The sequence below is a fragment of the Myripristis murdjan genome, chromosome 6, assembly GCF_902150065.1.
Source record: "Myripristis murdjan chromosome 6, fMyrMur1.1, whole genome shotgun sequence".
Taxonomy (NCBI): Eukaryota; Metazoa; Chordata; class Actinopteri; order Holocentriformes; family Holocentridae; genus Myripristis; species Myripristis murdjan.
In genome coordinates, this window is record NC_043985.1 from 15959449 (window position 1) to 15977577 (window position 18129).

The 18129-nt window shown below is 43.2% G+C and overlaps 1 protein-coding gene across 1 annotated transcript in view; it reads left to right on the forward strand.

Annotated features, from left to right (window-relative positions):
• The first annotated feature begins 17947 nt into the window (after positions 1 to 17947).
• Positions 17948 to 18129, forward strand: part of LOC115360751 (potassium voltage-gated channel subfamily D member 2-like) — a 38119-nt gene continuing 37937 nt past the window's right edge. Inside the window, exon 1 of the mRNA XM_030053875.1 lies at positions 17948 to 18018. The gene's annotated coding sequence lies outside the window, so the exon portion shown is untranslated. The remainder of the gene's footprint in view (positions 18019 to 18129) is intronic.

Genomic DNA, 18129 nt, shown 5'->3' on the forward strand with positions numbered 1-18129 from the left:
TTTTCGTTTTTTATGATGCTGACAGACCCCTGGCTACCTCTTGTTGTGGGGGAACAGGAAGCAGCAGGAGGCATCTCTTACCTCTTAGATTGTCATAGTTTCATCATATAGCTATTTTCTGACCCCTGCTGAATTTTTTCCCCCATGAGCAACTGTCAGGATGTTGGCGCTTCATCACGAATGCTCTCAGCAGAATATTTGTTGTGTATCTAGAAGAGTTAAAGTTATGAGATTTTCAGTCTCTCTACTCTTCATATTGGAAGACAAGCAGAATCATATTAGAAACCCCCTTTTTGACGATTGGCCTAATTTCAATGATTGTAGGACATTTCCTTTTACAGTAATAGAGCAATAATCAAACTGTCATGGCTGAACTTATCCAAATCTAATCACAAGATGGCAGCACAGTCACACTCTCTCCTCTAACCATGTCTCAAGCAAACAAACCAGAACAAAATTTCCATTGTTCCCAGTGAAGATTAACTACAGCTTCCTCACCACAAGGGAGCCTGTGGAGTGTAGAAACCAGAGGCATCTATTTCCATTGTGTGTGTAATTAATCCTGTTGGATCAGAGACAGGACACAAGTGGATGCTGTTGTGGTGTCTTTATGGGGGGGAGGGCAGACCCTGCTGAGTCACAAATAAACCATAAACAAAGGTGGTTAAGCCTCTGCTTATGTGCAGTGTGTGTTTTCATGCATGTGTGTTTGTGCATTCACTTGTGTCTTCTGCATGTGTGGTCTGGTTTAGTGCTACCAGGTCTTCATCCCACAGTGAGTCAACCACCCAGTCTCCACACACTGACACACACACGCGCCACCACCAGCAGCACCAGCAGTACCATTCTTCACAGAGAGGAGCCTATAATTAGGTGCTAATTTTCTCTAGTTCCACTGTGACATGATGCTAGGGGCCATGGCAAGGCAAGACGAAGCGAGCTGGTGCGCTTGATGAACGGTGGCGAGAGCTCGGCTTCGGACCATCTGGCCGAGGGGCTGGCGCTGCACGCGGCTGCTCATACTGACGCTGACCAGGGCAGGGCCCACCCACGTCAGTCTGTCCTCTCATCCTGCTCCTCCGGACCAGGACGCAGGCGTCTGTCCACCACAACATGTTTATCTCGAGAGCCTGCCAAGTGAATCACAGCCCTATGGAAGAAACAGCTCTGAGTATGGAGACAGAGATGAGAGAGAGAGAGGGAAAGACAGATAGATTGGTGGGGAGGGTGCAGGGGGAAGCGATGGAGGAAGAAGGGGGCAAAGGGGCAGAGAGTGTGGGAGGAAGTGAGGGAAAGGGAGAATGAGAAATTGCAGGAAGAAAATGGGATTAAAATAATCCAGTTGGAAGAATGAAACAGGCTGGCTCACACACAGTCTCTCAAACACAAACACACACATACACACAAAACCAGGGAAACAGACAAGCAAAAGTACACTTGAGATGACCCGACAAATATGCCGGGATGTGAATCTGTGATTGTTCCTGATTCACTGAGCACATTATCTTTGCAGCATACTTTATTCAAAAGTAACTGTAGATGTTAGATGTTAGAAATGGGGAAATGGGTGGTAGGTTATTAATAAATACTATTCTTAGAGGGATCAATGGGAGGTGTGGTTGCCACGGAGATGCTCCTTTCTCCTACCCAGACACTTCATCACACACACACACACACACACACACACACACACACAATTACACATCTTCATGCACATATTCACACTCCCATTAACACCCCCACACCCAACACACTAAATCTCATTTTCCCACTTTCCACTCTCACACTCAGTCTCACTCTTACTCTCTCCATCCCTCCTCCCTCTGTCCCTCCCTTAATGTGTCCTCCTTCCCTCTAAAGTCTCCCTAGTCTCGGTCTCTAAAGATTTAGTGTTTTTTAATCTCACTTGTTGTGTCACCACATGCCTCCCTGGCCAGGTTCTACCTTTAACCTTTATATGTCAGTGCAGTTAGTCTCAACAACCTAGATGGAAGTCCCCATAGACTGACCGGGACGCAGACACTGACACTCCTTGAAGCAGATAAAAACTCTTCCATGGCTGAGTGATCAGACAGACAAACAACTAAACAAATGTTTGCACAAATGACTGGTCGCCTGAATGGATTAATGAATGGACAGATAGAGGGAGGGGAGAGACGTATCGGTGGAGGAATTCATCCATTCAGTTTCCATCCGAGCCCCCAGGCCCTGGTATGTAATTGCTTCATGCATAGTTGATACACTGCATAATCAGACAAATACACAGGGTTTCTGTTGGTTTGTATAGAAAAGCGGTGCTTGCATTTGCAGGTCATGGTGGAAGTTCAGATTCTATAGGGGGAATCTTGTAATGGAAAAACTCATTCATGTCTGAGCGCTCATCTCCCCTTTAGAACGGACACACACACACACACACACACACACACACACACACAGACACAGGACTGGTGAAAGGTTTGCTGCACTGTGGTTCAATCAGGACCATGTTCTGTTTTATTCATACAGAACAAAGATGAAATATTCATATTGGAGGGTTGTTGCTATGCTTTTCTTGTGTCTCTTACATCTCATGTACACAAATCCTGATTAAGAATCAGGTGGACTTTGGCCGTAAATTGGCTCCCTATGCAAAGGGGCATAACACAATACAAATGGATGGAGGGAGTTCCCAGTGGGCGCCCAGCAGATTGTGTTCATGCAGCATGCAAATGCATGAAGCACGAAGCTGGTCCAACGTATCTCAACCCAGAACAGGCAAGCTGAACATGCAGCGGTGTAGAGACGGATGAATTTCTGCAGATGGAAGCCACGGACGAGAGGTGCATGCCAAAGAATGCCACAAGATAGTTTCAAACACACACACACACACACACAGTCACACACATTCACTTCCATTCACACACACAGACATTTAACCTCATGCACACATTAACACACACACACACACACAAACAGACATTCATGTGTCCACACACACCCCCTGGCAGTGCCGCACACATGAAAAGAAACAGCATGATGAGAAATGGTTTGGCTTCATGAGGTGAATGAACAGTAATAGCCTGCGGCCGGAGGAACCACAGGGAGGGAATGCCTTTCCCTTGGCATGAGGAAGGTGTGCTTACATTCCTTTTGCTTGAGCAGCAGGGACGTATCAGGGGCAAAGTCCCCATGTCTCCATCTCTAATTGGAGCATATCCCTCTGCCTTGTCCCCATCACACCATGGCAGTGGCAGGATGCTGTGCTAATGGATAGCCCCCCTATGGAGTGCTTGTCCTTGATGTTCTGGGTTGACTGTGGCTCACACTGAGGCTAGACTGCAGATTAGAGGCAAATCAGAAGATTTGTTTGTCCTCTCCAAGCGGTGGGACATTCAAGGAGAGGGACCAGCCATGGATGTGATGGAGTGGGTTGGACTGGCACGACAGATGTGTGTTAGTTTGACTGATGTGTTCTGGGTGAGCAGGCTGCGCTGGGTCAACGACACCTGGAGAACGAACACAAGCCCTTCCAAGAACTGCCTCGGCATACTGATGGCGTGTTTGTTTCTGTCTGTGTCCAAATGGCCAAAACTCATGCCAAAGGTAGCAGTTTGTGGCTGGACCTTTGGTGAAAATTCAGAAGAAGATAACGATGTTGTAATTACCTGCACTAATTTGGAACTGTGGATGCTCAGTGGTCTATAAACAAGGTTACCGTGGTCCCCTTGGGGTAATTGTTTCAAAAATCTGCAAACAGTCTGGTCCAGTGATGGTGAAATTGGAAGGAGCTGTATCCAGTAATTTTTCAGGTCATTGAAGCATGCCCTGTGTTCGGACTGAAAATAGGGCTGATCTGAAATGGAGGCATCTCCAGATAACTTTTTGTTCCCTCTTAAAAGTCAAAGTCATTGGTCTCAATCAGCTCTTAACCTAGCGATGATATGGGCCTTTGGATCATTGGACACCACCTGCACCAGCAGTCTCCGTTATATTACAGTGAACATGCCAGACTCTATAGCAGAATGACGTCTTTCTGTTATGGCCACAGTGTTTCTATGAACATTAGGAACTATTGAGATATATCCTCAGGTCAAATTTATGTATCTCAGGGTAGAAATAGCTCAGTTGAACAGAAATATATCCTGCTTAATGCATCTTGCAGATGGGCCGTCTGCTAATATTAGCATAATTGAATTCAGAACACACTCACAGAATTTCACTAATTCATCACAGCATCAGGCCAAGCTAAATAATGCTGTGGCCCCTGAGTTTTCAAAGGGTGCCATGATTGTGTTTGCATATGAGAGCAGGGACAGTGTTTACCACAAAAAACAAGAGTTTGACTTATTTGCTGGACATCAATTCAAGTAGACACTGCATGGCATGGTGAGGTGTCTTATCTGTCATGCAGGCTGGACCATAGGAGAGCTGCTAATAGCATTGTATCTTTTATGCTTCTCAGGCCAAATCACACCATGTAACCTACATACTGTGCACAGCTAAGGCCTTGCTGCTGGGATTGCCCTGTGATATTTCATTCTGTACTCCATTTTGTCCTTTTTATTAGGTGGAGATGGATATCTTGACTTGCATTTCTCACTTTGATGCATGCATCTCTTTCACAGACCGGCTGGCTGAGACATTGCTAATTTTATCAAGTTTGATTACACCACCCTTTTCCCTTTTGAATGTACCAGTGGAACACTAAGATGTTGGTGAGATTGAAAGCTGCGAGGAATTACACCAAATGTGCTGCAATAAATTGAGGCTGTGAGTCTTTTTGAATACTGTATGAGAAAATGGAATTTGATGTATCATTACTGCATGTGAAAGTCTCACAGTGTACATAGATTAAAACGCCCACATGGATGGGCATGCACACACATACCACACGTACACACACACACACATGCACATGCACACAAGTGAGCACATACTCAAACACCATGCCCATACACGCGTGAACAGGCACACACAAGTTGTTTCATCAAGAGTTACTTCAAAATGCATGCGTTGCAGGCACTCCATCTTCTCGACATGCTCCCAGAGATGATTAATAATGTGTTGCGTACATTATTTAGAATCTTTAAACTGCATGCCTCTTTATTAACATGTATATTACTTTATTATGTAGGTTCCGTCCACATTAGAGCTATGTACGCTCATTATGACCCCTGTGAATTTAATTAGGTGTGTTGTTTGGCTGGGCGGTGCTGGCTGCTACTCATGAGGCTTTTAATGTCCAGAAATGTCATTGAGTTTTTATGCACAATGCTCATCCCACATAGCCATCACATAAACCTTATACTCGTTGGAAGAGTGGAGGGATAAAGGTGAAGTGATGGAGAGACAGAGGAACAAAACAGGTGGTGGGAGTGCCAGCAAATATTACAGAGTATGAATACTTGATCATGTGATGATAATCAGCTCTGTTCCATGTCCAAGATAGTACAGTTGCCATAACACCAGCCCTGTCCCACTCTCTTCAAATATATGCACAAGGTGACATTTACATTGAAGATGGACGGCGGAACCACGAAAGACTTTAAGTATCAGTGATAACTCAATGTCAGATGGCAGATAAGACTTTGTGGTCATATTCTGTCATGCAGACGCCTGTTGTTCCTAACTGAACTGTCACGGTAGCCTGCTACATAAGGCACACTGACATGGACCATAACCTGCTGATGGGGTGGGGATCAACCTTGTGAATTTCATTTACTAAACCAGGATGTCTCATTTTAATGTGCATATATTGCCCTTCTCTCTTTAACCAACATTCAAGAAGGGAACTTTCTTGTGGCTTGGCAAGAGGGAGAGGTTAAGGAGAGGTTACAATTATGCTATTATTCTCACTGTGTCTTGTTAGGCTAAATACTTCAAATCCAGCTGAAAAACATGAATTAATCTGGTTCATTTGAATTGGATAATAAAGGCTGCATAATATGCATTATATGGACGTGAGTGACAGCTTTTCTCTTGGCCTCTAGGTGTGTGTGTGTGAGAGAGGGAGAGAGAGGGAGAGAGAACACATGTGTCTCTTAATGTGTATGCTGGTTGTGTGACTGTGTGAGTCAACAATATTGTCTATATTCATGTGTTTATGTATTTGCAAGAGCTACATAAAAAAAACAAACAAACAAACAAGAGCAACCCCGAATACACTTTTGTGTGTTCTGATCCAGTCCCAGCTGTGTCTCATTAACCGCTGTCATTTTAATCCTCTTAGTCAAATCCCATAATTTTGTCCATCAACAAAAAACATGAGCAACAGGGCAATATTTAGCTACCCAATCTAAGCCATTCAAAATGAAGATAGTCAAGTTAGAGTCAACAGTGTTTCAGTCACATCCACCCTCACATTATGTAAAACAATCAGGATGCCTCTCTGTTTAGTTTTCAGCGACTGCTTGGTACAAAGCTGCTGGTAATCTGGTTTTGACTGTGCAGCAACCTGGGAGGTGAAGGGATTTGGTATTTTGTACCTTTTACCCCGTTCATCTGGGGTTTCTCCAGGGAGGATGAGCGCTTCGGTTACATTAGGTCCCACTCTGGATTCCTGCAGTCAAATTCTAGTGTACTCTTGTGGTTTTATCTGACAATGTATGACTGAGGATTCAGGCTCTGCCTCCTCTTGGTCCTGTAGTCCTCTCCCCTCGGTGATGAAAGCTATTTTCTCTTCTTTCACCGTATTGACAGCTACAGCGTCCTCTTCACCAGCGACACTTCAGTGCAGTCCAGCTCTAAGTATAGATCGCCGTCATTGGAAAAGGCCTACTTAAGTGGCTCTTGCCGCTATGAATATATCTCCAACATTCTGCTGCGCTTTATTTCCAATGCAATTGCCTCTTTTCCCCCAAATGAGTCCAATAATGCTGCAATGCGCAAGCTCTCCGGGGTACATAAAATCAAACTTCCTTCGTGATGAGAAACTCGACATGATTCTCCAAATGTCAAGCTGTCCCCTGAGAGACATTGTAACGTACACAGAGCTTGTGGTTGGTTTTAATTGTGACATTTATGAGATGTGGGAGAGCAACATTTGTGCTCCCTTCCTCCTGTGCCTAAGCTACCCAGAGGATTTTCTTTTCCATAAGAGTGAATCATCCTTTAATTGTGGGCACAACTGGTGAATCGATCTGTCAGGTAGTATTTTCCTGAGCTGCAAATTAGTTTCCCTGGAAGCTGTTAGACTAGGTATGAGAGTGTTGTGGTCTCTCTATGCCCAGTCTATGGTAATACCACAATGTGTTGCCACAGCTTCCCATGATGCCTATGAAGCTCGAATCAACACATTGCAATTACGGTCTATTCCTCAGTGTATGGCTACCCGTAGTGACTGCCTCCACCAGGAGAGGTAGGACAAGCTTCAGTGCTTTATTCTCCCGTATGTCATCCTGGACTGAAAAACAAGATTAAATTGGTTCTGCTCAACTATTTGCTGTCAGCTAAAAGTAGATGGTTCAGCCTCAGAGAAAAAGGTACCCCGCAAATCCACAAAAAAAAAAGCACTCACTCAAACAGACAATAGGGAGGCACACACACACACACAAACTCATTCACACATAAACAGATGCACATACAGATACAGAAATCCACGAAACAACATCCACACAAAATGATTCACAAACATCAGAACACACTAGTGCACAGTAAACACACACACACACACACACACACACCTAATAGTCAGGCATAAGTGGCGTATCAGAAGTCTGTCATTTCTTATTTGGAAGATGTGAAGGCATAGGCCGGATTTGTGACCTTTGCTGTGACTGTGAGGCATGTTTCTACCTCTTTGGGGAAGATGATTAATTTCTGTTATTTACATTACTGCCCTGAAGGCTCCTCAATAGACCTCACACATTTGTCATTTCCACCGCTCTGTTTTTCAAATGGAAATGAAACAGAATGTACAACCTCCTGGGCCTGCCTCACCAAGACCCTTTTAAGCGAAGAAGGCATGGGGAAAAAAAAAACCCCTGTATTTTCTCATAATAAAACAGCCATCTCAATACAGCACTGCAGCAGTGGCAGGGTGTAAAGTCTTGTGGCTCTGGTAAACAACAGTATAATCTGGAGGGCTATGAGGTGCTACACTCTCACCATTCCCACAGCGCTCTTGCTTAATTAGAGCTTTGATTGGATGGGCACAGTCCATAAACCAGCCATAACACTGGTTCAATCCAGCTGCTGATCTGCACTGCTTTTTTTGCAACACTGGTTTATAGCCTGCAGGAACCATGGCTTCCCCAGATGTCTGCGTGTTTCTACACAAACACACGCGCACATACACACGCCTTTGTGAAACACCAAGTGAATTTATGTTCACCCTGTTCTCACTTCCTCTTCTCCTTCTCTTCCTCCCGTTAAAGGCTTATTTCCTCCACCTCTGGGAATGTGGAGATGGAGTGAAAGAGAGAGTGAGAGAAAGGAAGAGAGTTAAGGGGAGAGTGAAAAAGACTTGAAGGTGTCCTGAGAGCACTTTTGCTTCACGGTAACGCCATGGCTAATCCTCTGAGCGTCACTGCACTCCCCGCATCCTAAATAAGCACCCTCATTCTGAGCACAGACACTTCACAAGACGTGACTTTCTTCCCTCCCCTCGTTCCCTCCTTTGTGTCCCTCAGACTGCCCTGGTAAATCAAAAACAGCAACAACAAAAAACAACAACATATTAATCAGCTGCACGGATCTTGCTTCATCATAGCCATCATTAGTTTTCAATATGCAAGGAATTGTACTTTGTATAGTGTAAAAGAAAGAAAGTCACTATTTTCATCATTAAGGCGTAGTGAGTTTCAGTGAGCAGGTCTGATTGGAAAACTGTAGCCACTAATGAGCCATAAATGAGTTATGGTCATTTATGCTAATCGAAGCACTCACTAGAGCACCCCTCGCTCTGTGTTAAACAAACACTTGATTTTCCCAATGAGAGGGGCTGGCATTTGTTCCCCGGGGTTGTATTACTACAGCTGGCCTATAGCTATGATCATAACTTAAAGTCTCGATAATGGGCTTGCCCCTCTAAGCAGGCTGACCTGTTAGGCCTGGGACTGCTTGACTGCAGTAATTACACATGTGGGCCATTTAAATGAGCATGATTAGCCAGTAACAAGCCAAAAGACTGAAAGGAGGTGATTAGACAACTGCGTGCTAATTCATCCACCAGCGGGAGGAACATGAGCGCTGCAGGTGAGCATTTGTGTTGCTTTTTGCAGTACTAGTTGCTCTAATGATGTTTATACTTGTGGTGGTGAGACCAATCGTATAACAAGAACCTTAAATTATAGTAAAGTGTGGGTTTATTGCGCTAATTCATACAGAAAGCATGCTGAGGCACAGTGAGATGGAGGTGCTTTCATGCCTGTTTGTCTGCTCGGCCTATCAGAAAGACAGAATCTACTAAACATCTGCGGTTCAGTTTGGATGTCTCACCTTGAGTTTATTTCAGTCTCTTGTTTAATTTAACCACACGCTTGTGTTGTCAACATACCCCCCGAGCTATGCTCAAAGCCCCAGCATTGCCCTCTGGCATTTTTTCCCTTTGCAGATAAATAAGCACATGGCTTAGCATATCAAAAAAAATTGCACTTTAATGTGGCAGGTTTATTTATAGAACGAAGGATTTATAATTATTTTAGCATCAAAAGACATGGTGGATTGTGTCATTCTACAGCTCGTGTGTGCTACGTGCTATCATAATAAGCAGCTCTAGGCTAGAATTCTGAGTCAAATAATTCCACCGCAGGTTTTTGAGAGATTTTGATAATGTCTTCCATCCACACTTTTCGATTCAGTAATTCATGAGTGTAAACATAAATTTGCAATCCTTTTTACTCTGCCCACCACAGGTGTGTGACAAATGTTCAGTTATTCATGAAACATAAATCCAAACATGTATCAACTCTTAACAGCCCTCCTCTGATAATTTAAATGGGAGTGGAGTGTACCACTCTGCTGGGCACGACTGAGGAAATAGATATAGAAAAACAACAAGCACCAAGCAAATAAATGAAATGGATACTAATATCATGACATCTTGAATACTTGAATGGACTATGCTGCACAGCACAATACAATTTAAAGGCTATTCAATTCATTTGAACACTGAGTTAAATTGAACATGGCATCTAAGTTGACTCAATAATTATGGGTCCAATGAAATTTGTCAATAAAAGGACAGGACACATGATGTATATCATCACAGTGTACACTCTCAAACCCAAATGACCCTTCACTCATTTTGAAAAACTTAGCAGCGGGCCAGTTCCAGCAGCCGTTCTGATTAATAACAGATATTAACAAAGTATGTGCTATTTAAAATGAAAATATTTTTGCAGGGGTTCAATTTGAAATCCATCAAGGGTGCAAGGGGCTTATTACTAGCATGTAGCTGAGGAATTATTGGAACAAGGCCCTTTGCCGCCTGTCTGTCATCATGACACTGTAAGATCTGCTTTGGCTAGAGGGGCTGCTAAAGGGAGCAGGGGGACTAATCTGCTCAGCTGTAAAATGATTTTCTGTCTCTTCAAGAGATACGGGGGGTATCAATGATCTGAGAGTAATTAAGATATGAGCTCACATCACACAAGATGGGCTTTGCACGTGGGAGAGGAGCAGATAAAATTATGTGAAATAGTTGAGTTTAAAGGGGGACTTTGATTAATTACAAAACTCTCAAAGGATGGTCCACCCCCACTTTAATTGAACTGCCATCCGATAGCTGATGCTCTGATGCTGATGACCTCAACACCTCCTCTTTATCTTTAATAGGCAGGTTATCTTGTTATTCATTGCGGCTCATCCGCTCGCTATATTGCTCTTTCTGCAAGACTGAAATACATCATTATCTTTGTATCAAGCTGTTCCATGTAAAGATTTTCTTTAAAGGGTAGGACAAACACATGCTCAATAGAATTTCAATTGAGTTTGTGACACGTAGCCAATCAAAACTGCTCATATCCGCTCTCACCTTATATCCCTTCACACTTAAAGGTTCAGAATGCAAGGTTTCCTCATCGATATGTTGCTCTGAAAACAGCGGTGATGCCATTCTAATATGTGATGCTCTTCTAAATGTCATTGTTGCTGACACAAACATCAGCGCTGGCGTTCTGCTTTGTGCTTTTATTTGGTCGAGTCTGGGATTGCTTGGGCTCAATTCCCCATAGAAAATCTTTCTGTTTGATAACACGGTAAGTTACACAACAAAAGAGGTGGGGAGCAAAAGTGGAAATAATGAAATATGCCAATAGAGGCAGCTAAAATCGGGCTTTCTGGTCTCTTGGACTTCATCAGTTTGAGTCCAGATTGCCATGTGCATTCTATAGGCTACTATCCCTTCTCTATCTATATCATCTTTCCTGTCCCTCCACTCTTTCTACTTTCTTGTAAAGCAGAAATAATCTCAGCAGAGCGGCTCAAAGGAGCTTTGGAATATACTGCTGATGCTTATCAAAATTTACTGATATAATATGTTTAGAGAAAGTCCTCCTCCAGTTAGTCTACCTCTGAGCCAAGATGGTTGTGATTGGAAGAACTTTGAAAGGGAGTAAATTGATTTGCCTCTGCTCAGCGGGGTCAGTAGACCACACTTATATACACCCCATAAAGTGTTCAGCTTTCAGCGCTTTTCTCCCTGGATCTCATTCCAAACCATAAGACATTTGGTTGAATGACAAATCTCAGTTCACTGGTCAATCCACTGAATACCATTCACAGCTGACTGACGATTCCTTCATAAGGGACTAAGGCACGGATGCAAGAAAAAGAACGGGATGAGAGACAGGGAGCGGAAGGAAAACAAATATAGCAGTCCAGATAAAGGGGAGGTTGAAGAGCTATGTGCTGTGCCTCATGATGATATTTCACCCTGAACAAACAAGCTCAGCATCACAGAGAGGGGAAAGCATTGATCTACCCGGCTCCAATCATAATACATCCACTTTTCCCCAAGTTTACTTTCTGGCATTCTATCAGGACTTTATAAATTATTTTGGGTGACAAATCGATCTGTTGTTTTGCCCCTCTCTCTCTCTTTCCACCCTGCAGATCGAAAGGAGGGTTGGTTGTTAGGAGTGTCTGTGTGTGTGTGTGTGAGTGTGTTTGTATGTGTGTATGCGTTGTCTGCTTTGGAGGCATCATCTGCCATCTGGCCTCAAAGCGCAGAGGCCACATGGTGGGAAAGCAAATGTCACTGGTCAGGCCAGGCGATGCCAAGTCCCAACAAATGACGTCAGGAGTAGCCTACACTATCATTATCCAACCAAATCAACCCCGCCACCAACTCCTGTCACCTCTTGACTCTTGCCTTACTGTTGAGTGTTTACAGAGACGGTGATCAAGGAATTAAGGCTTATCCTGCCATAGCGCTCAGCCAAAGTCCCTCTGTCCAACAGCATCTGTTAAATGCCTCAAAATCTGAACCTAAGATGTCGGAAACAGCATTTTGGGATTAGAGCAGAATGTATTGGAGGGCAATAGTCTGAAAAGACCACACACACACAGATGGCCTCAACATGTGGATATTTATGAAGTGTCACCTCAGTTGAGACAACCCAGAACGCAGCCAACAGAGTGTGGACCAAGAAAAAAAATTGGTTTCATATCTATGTCTGAAGCAAGTGTATTAAAGTCAGTGACATTTAAGTATCAATCAGCTCAAACGGCAATGAAATTCTGAATCCCATCCAGTGAAATGGTGCCTCACTTCTGCCAGGCAAATATGAGTTCAACGGTGACATAGATTAGATCATATTTTTTTTCCACCTTGGATGTGATCCACTGTGCTCCACTGTAACTGTCATACAAATTTATGCATGCCAGTGATGGGCAGTGAACTTGTCTGAATATGCTGTTTAATCTCTGATCTGATCCAAGGCAGTACACTATGACTAATCTGTCTGTTTTCTTAGCCGTCACTTCAACACATGGAAGCAGCTGGAACGCAGAAAAAACTCAACTAAATAATACAGGCTTCATTTCAATTTGGCGTCCCAGTTGCACAGACGGTGTGAACCTGTTAACAGCCCTCTGTTAAGATGTTTACATAGAATCGACTCAGCACCCCAGCAGCGGGGAGTGTGTTACAGAGATGCAAAGTGTAAACAATGCTATGTCCTTGTGAAAAGTATTACTATTTCAGTGAGAGGTTGCCAATGAGGCCTCGGACTGTCTTTGGTTTTTAATTACAGTACCTAAGAGGGCACACATTTGTGTTTTTCTGCAAAGCTACAAGGCCAAAAACAATAGGCTGAACTGACTGTAGGGGAGGTGAGGTAGGGGATGTATGTTTCATCACAGTTTCAAGGCTGTGTGTTTTATTTGCTGGCTAACGTGCCCTTGTGAAGTGGTAGTTAAGAGACTCGTGGCTGATCCATGTAGCATGCTAGAGGGCTCCTCAAAGCCCCAGACACTCACGCTACAGATGAGCTGGCTGTCAGTGTATATGCTTTAGCTATAGGCATAAGTGCTTATAGTGACAGGCACCTCCCATTCCCTCCTAATCTGCTCTACCCCCTTCACCAGATGATAGGAAATACTTTCCCTGTGGACATGGAGAGATGAGGCTAAGTGAAAAAAAAAAAAAAAAAAAAAAAAAAAAAAAAATTAAAAAAACACATTAGATGGGGGCAGAGTTGTACTCAGCTCATAGTTTCTCATCCAAACCACAAACTTTTTGAATGCTATGACACCATAAATAAATATTTTTTTTTGTGTTTTTTTTGGTCTGTGAGAATGTAATGCTGTGTCAGCTTTAGTATAAGGCAATAAAGCAACAAAAATGAATATGATTTCAGGGCTAACCGGCTTAAAGAAACACAGGTAGCATTGCCACTGTGTTGGCCATGTCCCACAAGCCCACAAGTACCCGGATGGCCCGTGTGTATCTATCTGACAACCAGCAGTTGTTAAATTACGGATTATCCCAGGAACCCTGACAGGGATAAACCTAGTCACACTGTCCTCAAGCACAAATATCAACCTCCCACACACAGCAACTCCACTCCCTGCAGCACATAGCATGCACACATGGGCCCATGCAGAAAAAAAATGTGTGCATGCATGTGCGCTCTCACACACACACACACACACACACACACATGCACTCATATTCACATGCACACACTGACACTCGGCCGCATGCAATAAAGACCCAAGAAGACATATTCTATTTTACACATCCGCAGGGGGTCAATAACTCATTAGAGCCAAGGAAAGGCAAAGGGAGCTGAGGGGGATGACGTGGTGGCAGACAGGCTCTGTGACGGTTGCTTTTCACCTGAGGATATCAGCATGTCATTGTGCCCAGAGGTCATGAGGACGATTCATGGCTTCATTAGTGGTATGTCATAAAGCATGGCAGGGTGTTTCCAGGCCTGAAATAGGGTACTTTGTATTATTTCTCTCTTTTATTCTTCTCTAACCATTTTTATTCCTTTGTAGGATTTTTATTGCTCGTCTTATTGGATTTTTATTTATCATTCTTTTATTGTCTGTCAAGCACCTTGCAACTTAAGTTTTGAGATGTTCTATAAAAATAAATTATATTATGAAATTAAACCTGACCTCTGTACCGCTACCTATCCCTGACGGAGGACCGGCCTATATGATTCTCTTTCCAGGCATTGTGGTGCATAGAAATTACTGATATGAATCATCCACTGCGCTCTCTTCTTGTCATTTCTTGCTTTAACTTATAGAATCACTTCAGCTGTTTCAAACATGCCATGGTACGATATTGATGACCCGAATCAAAAGGCGACTGCCCCTCACCTCTCATTTAACAAGCACTGGCACGTCTCCAGTGAAGGGGACTCATCTGTTTAATCATCTCAGTCACAGAGCTGGACCTGACTAAATATAGACTAGAGAAACAGGATACACTGTGAGCTGCACCAGTGTACTACACTTGGCAGACTGGAGTTTCAAACAGTCTGTCACTCTGTCAAAGGGTCAAATGCAAAAACAGCTGCTTGTATATGTGTGTGTGTGTGTGTGTGTGTGTGTGTGTGTGTGTGTGTGTGAGAGAGAGAGAGAGAGAGAGAGAGAGAGAGAGAGAGAGAGAGTATGTGTGTCTGTCTGTGTATGTGTGTCTGCGCGCGCGTGTGTCTGTCTGTGTGTGTGTGTGTGTGAGTGTGTGTGTGTGTGTGTGTGTATAAGCCTGCAGGAGTGTTTACACGTGTGTGAGTGCACGTGTGTGTTTGTTTTTGTGTGCATGTCTGAGTTAGTAGCAGATTTAAGGAGATGTTTACAGAATTTATCCCTATTACACAACCTAATCTAGAGTCAGTTCAGCAGTACAAGTTCACAACATTAGCAGGAGCTGTCTGGCTTTTCAGTCTGGACGGCAGCCTGATAACGTGTTATTATTACTGGAAAGACTTGAAAACAGCACTTTCACTTTTGATCACTTTTTTTTTTATCACTTCTTTGGTTGCCTCTCAATTCAAATAGCTTGAACTGTAGAATTGTTTTGATCTTTGAATTGCTGGCCACCCCAACTTCAAATGCCAATGCCAATGACAGGAAGTGTTGTTCTGAAATTTCAACCTTGTTAAGGACACATGCTAATTACTTGATCCAAACGGTAAATCCATAAACACACAGAGGATGTAATTAAATCATCTGCATAGCTCTGTGTCAACACCACCCGTCTAAAATGACCTTGGAACTTCTTGTAATGGACCATGTTCATAAAGTATATCAGCCCTGTTGATGATGTCATGTCGTCCTTGTGGATATGCAAAATGTCCAGTCTTCTGAGGAGTAATGTGTAGGCATAATCTGATATCTTAAAAAGGGGACAGTGATACTGATTTAATGGAAACATAGTGAAAAATATTAGAGGGACTGGTAGGATTTATGTAGAGAAACCAAAGGTTGATAGTGTGGGGGGAAAGAAATCATCAGCATTCACACGCAACTGCATTAATTTGATCATTTGCAACTTGTGTTCTGAAAATTGTAAAAATATTGAAACATTTTGACAAGTGAGTTTGTTTGGTTGAAACAAATGATTGTATGAATGATAAATCACCACTCTGACTACCATTAAAACACCGTGGTGATCTCTGCTTTCTGCAATGGCAGTCGGCTAGGCATCAGTGTCAGCTGGTAGGCCTATGTTTAGTGCCATTTGGCAACCACACTGGAATATTCAAATGCCCTGATGAATACATTGCCCCGGGGGCCAGAGTGCTGAGGCTGAACACTGAATGCACTCAGAGATGCTGGGATTATACTAATGGGACGTCTGACAGTCCTGTTTATTCAATCCTACAAACATTCAATATTGTGCCATAAGGTGAAGTGTGAAAAGAGCACAGTAGCACAGTGGTAACAGACCTGTATGATGTGTTCATTAACAGCTCTATGTCCTGATAAAGTGTCTTTGAGCAATGCACCACACCCCTAATTACCTACTTGTTGCAAACTGTTTTGAGTAAGGCAGTCAGCTGCAGTAAATGTCTAAAATGTAAAATGAAACAATCTATAATACAGACAGTGTGGCCTAGCGGTTAGAGACAATCCATTAACAGGAAGGTCAACAGCCATGTGTGCTGTTGAAATGTCCTTGAGCAAGACTCAGAACCCTCACCTATTCAGCTGAAGCTGGATAAGAGCTTCAGCTAAGTGACTGAAGTGTAATGTAGTGTCACATTGGGGAAGCTGTAAACCGCACGCACATGGCAGGGCAAACTGACGTCTGCTTAGTGTTGAAAGCTCTGGCGCTTTCCATGGTGCTGAAAAACAAACAAAATTGAGACCTGCCGAAATCTATGACGACAAACGGTGAAGCTCCAGGGGACCGCGCGCTTTTACCCTCCTTGTGTGTCCTGTTATGTTGATTTGAAGCCAAATACGGTCTGCCCTGCAACACATGCTTCACGGTGGACGCAGCTGTCTTGAATCCCGTCGGAGGAGCCACTGTTGCGTTAGGGAACATGAGAGACATTCATTCATTATGGTTATTTTGGAAAATGTCAGTGGAGCAGTGGAGCCCAATGATGGTGACCTTTTAAGCTTTGTAATTCTGTTACTCTGAAACAACGCTTATCACTAATTGTTGCAGTGTAGGAAATCAATTTTCCTCATGAAAAATAGCTATTTAATTATTTAATCAGGGCCAATTGTTTGAGGGATACCCTACAGCCTACATATCGCAAATCTACATGGTGTGCTACAGGAATATTTTATTGGTACCATAAAAAAATAAAATTCTCTGAATCAGACTGAGACACTATGAATTTACTAATGACTATTTCAACAGGCGTACAATCAGAACCAATATGAATATTGTGATACTATGCGGATTTTTCGATCAAAATGATAAACTTCAAAAGACTTTACCTACTTGTACCCCTATGCTTATGATACAAGGAATGTGCAATCTAGATACAATCAATACAGGAAAAAGCGTCGTGTGATTTTATGACCATAGCTTATATTTTATATACTATCATGCAGTTAGGGTAAATCCAGTGTTGTGGTTATCTGCTGTGTAACAGGGAAAACAAACAAATAAGCAAATATATCCAAAGCATTAACTTGAGGTTTTGGAGATGCTGGCTACTTAGGCTACCATTACGCATTGATTAGTTTCCCCCTACAGTGAGACAGCACAGGAATTTCTGGGTGCAGATAGGACCACTCCTCTCTCTGCATATTATTTTCTTTCTTCTCTCCACAGTCGGTTCCTGGGGGGTGGGGGGTGGTGGTCTTGCAGTCGACGAGAGGAGCAGGAGTTTATTGAGGAGTCGCTGCAACGGGAGGAAAAACGCATTCAACTGAGCACTGTTGCCTTGCGGATGGTGAGAGGAAAAACGACTGCACTTGGACGAATGACCACACGCCGCTGACAAACTGCAGCTTTAATTGTTTAACTTGTTGATGCAACGTTATTCTGCTGTGTTCTTCTGTCGTCGGGCTGCAGTGAGAGATAGATGGGTGTCGGATTCTCAAGTATTCTCTCACGAGAAGAGGTATTTTATCAAACTCACCGTGGATACAGTTTAAAGAGCAGCGTACGTTAAGGTGGGTGGATTGCTTTTATTCAGATTTTGATGGAAAAAAAGAAACATTCTCTTCCTTTTTATTGAGAGATGAATAACGTTTTCGAAACCCAATTTATATTCTGCCGCAAAG